The sequence below is a fragment of the Pan paniscus genome, chromosome 11 (assembly GCF_029289425.2).
Source record: "Pan paniscus chromosome 11, NHGRI_mPanPan1-v2.0_pri, whole genome shotgun sequence".
Classification (NCBI taxonomy): Eukaryota; Metazoa; Chordata; class Mammalia; order Primates; family Hominidae; genus Pan; species Pan paniscus.
In genome coordinates this window covers 79,019,894-79,025,893 of record NC_073260.2, presented here as the reverse complement: position 1 = coordinate 79,025,893, position 6,000 = coordinate 79,019,894, and the positions used below count along the sequence as shown (strand labels likewise).

Below are 6,000 nucleotides of genomic sequence, written 5' to 3'. Positions count from 1 at the left end.
TTTCAATAGCATTAAAATATAAAATTCTTGGGAATAAACCCGACAAACTATGTGGAATATCTGTACACTGATAACTAAAAAGCATTGCTAAGAAAAATTAAAGAAGACCTAAGTAAATATCTTGTTCATAGGTTGAGAGACTCAACATTGTTATGATGTTACTTCTTTTCCATATTCATCTATGGATATAATGCAATTCCCATCCCAAGCCAAGCAGGCTTTTTTTTTTTTTGTAGAAATTGAAAACTGGTTTTAAGATTCACATGGCATGCAGATGATCCACAAGATCCACAATAACTCTCCTGCTGTGTAGCCTGGTTCCTAACAGGCCATGGACCTCTCTGTGGCCTGCAGGTTGGGGACCTCTGCTATAGAGGATCCAGATTTAAATTTAGAGGCAGCTTCATCTACTTCTGTAGTTTCATTTTCTCGCGACATCCGTTGCATAAAACTTGAACTTCACCGGATTTTCTGAAGCCAATCAATTTGGTCATCTTAGTTTTTAATTGTATTTTTTGACGTAGAATTTTCTATGTCAAGCTTTTGTACGTGGCCTTGCTTCTCCTTACTACGTCTTATAGTCACTGTAAGTTGATCCTGTATTTCTTTTATTTGTTTATTTATTTATTATACTTTAAGTTTTAGGGTACATGTGCACAATGTGCAGGTTAGTTACATATGTATACATGTGCCATGCTGGTGCGCTGCACCCACTAACTCGTCATCTAGCATTAGGTATATCTCCCAATGCCATCCCTCCCCCCTCCCCCCACCCCACAACAGTCCCCAGAATGTGATATTCCCCTTCCTGTGTCCATGTGTTCTCATTGTTCAATTCCCACCCAAGAGTGCGAATATGCGGTGTTTGGTTTTTTGTTCTTGCGATAGTTTACTGAGAATGATGATTTCCAATTTCATCCATGTCCCTACAAAGGACATGAACTCATCATTTTTTATGGCTGCATAGTATTCCATGGTGTATATGTGCCACATTTTCTTAATCCAGTCTATCATTGTTGGACATTTGGGTTGGTTCCAAGTCTTTGCTATTGTGAATAATGCTGCAATAACCATATGTGTGCATGTGTCTTTATAGCAGCATGATTTATAGTCCTTTGGGTATATACCCAGTAATGGGATAGCTGGGTCAAATGGTATTTCTAGTTCTAGATCCCTGAGGAATCGCCACACTGACTTCCACAATGGTTGAACTAGTTTACAGTCCCACCAACAGTGTAAAAGTGTTCCTGTTTCTCCACATCCTCTCCAGCACCTGTTGTTTCCTGACTTTTCAATGACTGCCATTCTAACTGGTGTGAGATGGTATGTCATTGTGGTTTTGATTTGCATTTCTCTGATGGCCAGTGATGGTGAGCATTTTTTCATGTGTTTTTTGGCTGCCTAAATGTCTTCTTTTGAGAAGTGTCTGTTCGTGTCCTTTGCCCACTTTTTGATGGGGTTGTTTGTTTTTTTCTTGTAAATTTGTTTGAGTTCATTGTAGATTCTGGATATTAGCCCTTTGTCAGATGAGTAGGTTGAGAAAATTTTCTCCCATTTTGTAGGTTGCCTATTCACTCTGATGGTAGTTTCTCTTGCTGTGCAGAAGCTCTTTAGTTTAATTAGATCCCATTTGTCAATTTTGGCTTTTGTTGCCATTGCTTTTGGTGTTTTAGACATGAAGTCCTTGCCCATGCCTATATCCTGAATGGTAATGCCTAGGTTTTCCTCTAGGGCTTTTATGGCTTTAGGTCTAATGTTTAAGTCTTTAATCCATCTTGAATTGATTTTTGTATAAGGTGTAAGGAAGGGATCCAGTTTCAGCTTTCTACATATGGCTAGCCAGTTTTCCCAGAACCACTTATTAAATAGGGAATCCTTTCCCCATTTCTTGTTTTTCTCAGGTTTGTCAAAGATCAGATAGTTGTAGATATGTGGCGTTATTTCTGAGAGCTCTGTTCTGTTCCATTGATCTATATCTCCGTTTTGATACCAGTACCATGCTGTTTTGGTTACTGTAGACTTGTAGTATAGTTTGAAGTCAGGTAGTGTGATGCCTCCAGCTTTGTTCTTTTGGCTTAGGATTGACTTGGCGATGCGAGCTCTTTTTTGGTTCCATATGAACTTTAAAGTAGTTTTTTCCAATTCTGTGAAGAAAGGCATTGGTAGCTTGATGGGGATGGCATTGAATCTGTAAATTACCTTGGGCAGTATGGCCATTTTCACGATAAATGATTATTCCTACCCATGAGCATGGAATGTTCTTCCATTTGTTTGTATCCTCTTTTATTTCCTTGAGCAGTGGTTTGTAGTTCTCCTTGAAGAGGTCCTTCACATCCCTTGTAAGTTGGATTCCTAGGTATTTTATTCTCTTTGAAGCAATTGTGAATGGGAGTTCACTCATGATTTGGCTCTCTGTTTGTCTGTTGTTGGTGTATAAAAATGCTTGTGATTTTTGTACATTGATTTTGTATCCTGAGACTTTGCTGAAGTTGCTTATCAGCTTAAGGAGATTTTGGGCTGAGACAATGGGGTTTTCTAGATATACAATCATGTCATCTGCAAACAGGGACAATTTGACTTCCTCTTTTCCTAATTGAATACCCTTTATTTCCTTCTCCTGCCTAATTGCCCTGGCCAGAACTTCCAACACTATGTTGACTAGGAGTGGTGAGAGAGGGCATCCCTGTCTTGTGCCAGTTTTCAAAGGGAATGCTTCCAGTTTTTGCCCATTCAGTATGATATTGGCTGTGGGTTTGTCATAGATAGCTCTTATTATTTTGAAATATGTCCCATCAATACCTAATTTATTGAGAGTTTTTAGCATGAAGGGTTGTTGAATTTTGTCAAAGGCCTTTTCTGCATCTATTGAGATAATCATGTGCTTTTTGTCTTTGGTTCTGTTTATATGCTGGATTACATTTATTGATTTGCGTATATTGAACCAGACTTGCATCCCAGGATGAAGCCCACTTGATCATGGTGGATAAGCTTTTTGATATGCTGCTGGATTCAGTTTGCCAGTATTTTATTGAGGATTTTTGCATCAATGTTCTTCAAGGATATTGGTCTAAAATTCTCTTTTTTGGTTGTGTCTCTGCCCCGCTTTGATATCAGGATGATGCTGGCCTCATAAAATGAGTTAGGGAGGATTCCCTCTTTTTCTATTGATTGGAATAGTTTCAGAAGGAATGGTACCAGTTCCTCCTTGTACCTCTGGTAGAATTCGGCTGTGAATCCATCTGGTCCTGGACTCTTTTTGGTTGATAAGCTATTGATTATTGCCACAATTTCAGATCCTGTTATTGGTCTATTCAGAGATTCAACTTCTTCTAAATGCTCCAATTAAAAGACACAGACTGGCAAATTGGATAAAGAATCAAGACCCATCAGTGTGCTGTATTCAGGAAACCCATCTCACATGCAGAGACACATATAGGCTCAAAATAAAAGGATGGAGGAAGATCTACCAAGCAAATGGAAAACAAAAAAAGGCAGGGGTTGCAATCCTAGTCTCTGATAAAATAGACTTTAAACCAACAAAGATCAAAAGAGACAAAGAAGGCCATTACATAGTGGTAAAGGGATCAATTCAACAAGAAGAGCTAACTATCCTAAATATATATGCACCCAATACAGGAGCACCCAGATTCATAAAGCAAGTCCTGAGTGACCTACAAAGAGACTTAGACTCCCACACATTAATAATGGGAGACTTTAATACCCCACTGTCAACATTAGACAGATCAACGAGACAGAAAGTCAACAAGCATACCCAGGAATTGAACTCAGCTCTGCACCAAGCGGACCTAATAGACATCTACAGAACTCTGCACCCCAAATCAACAGAATATACATTTTTTTCAGCACCACACCACACCTATTCCAAAATTGACCCCATACTTGGAAGTAAAGCTCTCCTCAGCAAATGTAAAAGAACAGAAATTATAACAAACTGTCTCTCAGACCACAGTGCAATCAAACTAGAACTCAGGATTAAGAATCTCACTCAAAACCGCTCAACTACATGGAAACTGAACAACCTGCTCCTGAATGACTACTGGGTACATAACGAAATGAAGGCAGAAATAAAGATGTTCTTTGAAACCAACGAGAACAAAGACACAACATACCAGAATATCTGGGACACATTCAAAGCAGTGTGTAGAGGGAAATTTATAGCACTAAATGCCCACAAGAGAAAGCAGGAAAGATCCAAAATTGACACCCTAACATCACAATTAAAAGAACTAGAAAAGCAAGAGCAAGCACATTCAAAAGCTAGCAGAAGACAAGAAATAACTAAAATCGGAGCAGAACTGAAGGAAATAGAGACATAAAAAACCCTTCAAAAAATTAATGAACCCAGGAGCTGGTTTTTTGAAAGGATCAACAAAATTGATAGACCGCTAGCAAGACTAATAAAGAAAAAAAGAGAGAAGAATCAAATAGACACAATAAAAAATGATAAAGGGGATATCACCACCAATCCCACAGAAATACAAACTACCATCAGAGAATACTACAAACACCTCTACGCAAATAAACTAGAAAATCTAGAAGAAATGGATAAATTCCTCGACACATACACCCTCCCAAGATCCTGTATTTCTTGAAATTGACTTCTCGTCTGGCCTAATTTCTTCCTTGAATCCTGCATCTCACATTCTAGATGGATGCAGTGACGCAATGAAGCATCCAGCAGAGCTTTTGTTGTTGATTGTTTGTTTAGGATATCATCCTGTTTTTGTTGAAGTTGTCTCACAACTACTCTTTCTGCTTTTTCTCTTTCATATGGACATTGTTTTTCTTTCAAATGATTAAATTCATTGATCAACTTCTTATAATCTTCTCCTAGCAAAAGACAGTGCTTTCTGCACTCAGCTTGAAGGTTTTGTACTCTAACATCACATTTGGCTTGAATATCAATTATTGTTTTTTCTTGATTGTCAGATTTGTTGTGAGCATCATCCAGTTACTGTTGAAGTAACATATTTTGTCTTTGTAGTTGACATAATTTTATTTGCTTTTCTATGCATTTTTCTACTTTATCTTGGCCATCTTTGTACATTTTTTCAGTGTCCTTCATTTGACACTGTGTTTGGTTTAGCTCTCTTTGTACGTCTTCAAAAACCAAAGCCTTTTCTTTCAGAGCCTCTATTGTGTAATGGAGCTCAGTTTCGAGGCCCCTGGACTTACTCTCAGCTTTAGGAAGTTGCTGAGAAAGAATCAGAATATGAGAATTCAAATTTTCCTGTAAATGACACAATTTATCTACTGTGTAAGTATCTTTCTTTTACAGACGAGCTTAACTTGCTGAGGGCTACATTACAATTTTGTTATAAATGTAATACTAGACTGAGAGTTTTTCAGCAGATCTTCCCTAGAAACCTGTGACTTATAAAAGTGATACTAGTAACCCACAAAGATTTATTCAGCTTTCAACAGTACATACACTACAGACTCAATTATAGCCCATCCATTTAAATGAATGGAAAAAATTATTTAGCACAAAACCAAGAGAATATTAAATGCTATACTATATTAATATTAGTAATGGGAAATAGGCTCCATCCCTTCTAACATAATTTGAGCCCATCATATCCACATTATGGTCATGGTGATAGTCAGGCTGCCCTTCTCTGTCTCTAGAAGAATTCTCATATAATTGTACTTATTGAAACAGACAAGGCACATTGGGTAATTAAGAGTTTGTCAGCTTGATTTTTCCAGAAGTCTTGCCTATAAAGCAAAGATAGTTGGTCTGGATACTCTCAGCTACAAAGAGGTTGTCAGGTTCTTAATTTTCATGGTGAATGAAGTGAGCTTATTTCATCTCCGTGGCCTCCCATATACCTATATTCAGTCTCTGTTCTATGTTTGGAAAGAATGAAGTAGAAATTAAAAATCAAGAAAAGCAAATGATAGATGATACATGGGATATTTGATTGATTTACATCAGTGTATGTAGATGTATGCATGTCTGCATGAATGCATGTAGAA

The 6,000-nt window shown here is 37.7% G+C and overlaps 1 pseudogene; it reads right to left on the bottom strand.

Moving 5' to 3' along the window:
• Positions 1–321: 321 nt before the first annotated feature.
• LOC117981598 (ankyrin repeat domain-containing protein 36B-like) overlaps positions 322–6,000 on the bottom strand; it is a 62,148-nt pseudogene continuing 56,469 nt past the window's right edge.